This window comes from Dioscorea cayenensis, chromosome 21, assembly GCF_009730915.1.
Source record: "Dioscorea cayenensis subsp. rotundata cultivar TDr96_F1 chromosome 21, TDr96_F1_v2_PseudoChromosome.rev07_lg8_w22 25.fasta, whole genome shotgun sequence".
Classification (NCBI taxonomy): Eukaryota; Viridiplantae; Streptophyta; class Magnoliopsida; order Dioscoreales; family Dioscoreaceae; genus Dioscorea; species Dioscorea cayenensis.
In genome coordinates, this window is record NC_052491.1 from 2756436 (window position 1) to 2758931 (window position 2496).

The 2496-nt window shown below is 43.7% G+C and overlaps 1 non-coding gene across 1 annotated transcript; it reads right to left on the reverse strand.

Moving 5' to 3' along the window:
- Positions 1–1678: 1678 nt before the first annotated feature.
- On the reverse strand, positions 1679–1785 carry LOC120252627. The gene has a single exon (XR_005534084.1). It is a non-coding gene; the product is annotated as a small nucleolar RNA R71 (small nucleolar RNA).
- Positions 1786–2496: the final 711 nt, after the last annotated feature.

Genomic DNA, 2496 nt, shown 5'->3' on the forward strand with positions numbered 1-2496 from the left:
ATTATGCTTTCAATTAATTGATGTTTATTGTGAGTTCCAACCTTGAATGCTTGATTGTATGAACATTTCCCCTAGAGTGACACTATGGTTGAGAGTTCTCCTTGGTAACCTTGTGAGTGAGTGACACACCACGAGCGTTAGACAAAGCTAGGTTGGAGAGGGTTGAGAGGATGAGTTGAGAGGTATAAGAGCGTCCCCTTTCCCCTCCGACGTGATAGATTCTACCTCCGTTCCTTGAGTTCTTTGCGGCCATAATAGAGTGAATGGTCTAAGGGATGAACTTCCATTGGGGCTTCATTGCGCGTGCAACGGAGTGAAGCGTTAAGGTGATCTTAGTATCTAGGGCTTAATTGTGGTTAGGGACCTTCCACCTGGACCAAAGGGTTAGGTCTATAATTAGGAAGAGATTTATCACTTGGAATCCCTAGAGCTCATTGCAACTCTATGCGAGTGCGTGGTTGAGAGGTTATCTAATCTCTCCTCTGGGACATGTATAGAGTTAGGCATAGTTGACCTTAGATTTTTGACTATGTAATTAAGGATTTCCATGACTCACCATTGCATTGATTAGGAAGCATAATAGAGGGTTCTTCCACTTGAAACAATTATACTAGGTGGAGCATTATCCTGGTACCCCATCTTTATCGATTGCCTTACCCCCTTCTTTACTTTTGCTCTCTTTCTTGTTGTTTTTATTGTTGAGAATTGAATCATTGTCACACTTATCATCATTGATCTTTCACATAGCTAAGAATCAAATTAAGTATTTTTATTCCCTATTCCCTGTGGATTCGACACCTGCTCATCCGGGATTATTACTTCGACAAACCCGTGCACTTGTGGGATATACGCAAGGGGACCTTGTCAAGTTTTTGGCGCCGTTACCGGGGATAGGTGTTTAAAGATACTTTGTACTTTGTTTTCTTAGCTATTTCACCATACATTCTATTTCCTATGTTCTTTTTCTATCATCGTTCTGATTTCTTTTTCTTTCTTTTTGGGTGCTGCTCCAGGTTATAACCCGAGGGAATCCCCCAACATTGATTGAAGGAGATCCTGAGCTTGATTGTACACTTAGAAGAAAAGAGAAAGAGCCTGTACAAGAACAGTCTAATTCAGCTGATTTGGAAGAAGAAGAATCTGAAAACATGGCAGAACAGAATGAGCAACAACGAACATTATCCGATTATGCCAGACCTTCAGTGTTGGGTACACAATCGAGTATTGTGCGTCCCTCGATTACATCTCAGAACTTTGAGTTGAAGCCGGCATTCACATGCCTGAGCGGGGCGAAGCCAGAGGAAACTCTGGTGGAGGCCCGCAGCGATACTGACGTGCAAATCGTTCGTCTGACTTGGGTATAGGGGCGAAAGACTAATCGAACCATCTAGTAGCTGGTTCCCTCCGAAGTTTCCCCCACATATTGCAGCAATCCGCACAATTCAATGGTTTGGCCGATGAGGATCCAAATAGTCACATAGAGAGCTTTCTCGGGGTGTGTGATATGGTGAAGATAAATGGGGTGATGGATGATGCCATCAAATTGAGAGCCTTCCCATTTTCCCTAAAGGGGAGAGTGAAACAGTGGCTACACTCGTTACCTAGAGCGTCAATTACCACGTGGGAGGAGATGGTGGAAGCTTTTCTAGCTCGTTATTTCCCTCCCGGAAAATCAGCAAAGCTTAGGAACGAGATCTCATCCTTTGTTCAGTTGGAATTTGAGTCTCTATTCGAGACATGGGAAAGGTTCAAGGAGCTCTTGAGAAAGTGCCCGCAACACGGATTCCCGGAGTGGATGATTGTTCAAACATTTTACAATGGTTTGAACCCGAGTACAAGGCAACTCTTGGATGCGACAGTAGGAGGTACCTTAGGTAGCAAGACCCCCAATGAGGCCCGTCTGTTGATTGAAGAAATGGGGTTAAATAGCTACCAATGGAATGCTAGGGAGAAGAAAAAGGTGGCCGGTCTCCATGAGATAGATGCGGTAACTTCATGGGCGGCCCAAGTGGAAAATCTGAGTAAGAAGTTAGATCTTCTAACTTCAAATAGAGTGGCAGCCATGACTAATTGCAAAGGGTATGATGGAGGACATGCTCCCTCCGATTGTCCGATCTCTATTGGTGATGTTTCTTCGGTGGAGAATGTTGATTTTGTAGGTAATGGCATGAGACCTCAAGGAAACCCATATAGCAATACCTATAATCCGGGTTGGAAGAATCATCCCAATTTCTCATGGAGTAATCAAGGTCCATAAAAGGCCATGGGGCCACCGGGTTTCCAATAACAACAGTGACAAGGTCCCCTTGCTTATATCCCGTAAGTGCACGGGTTTGTCGAAGTAATAATCCCGGGTGAGCGGGGTCTAATCCACAAGGAGTAGGAAGTAAAGACACTTAATTCGATTCTTAGCTATGTGGAGTATCAACAATGATAAGTGTGGTAATGATTCAATTCTCAGAAATTAAAAGCAACAAGTAAGAGAGCAAAAGTAAG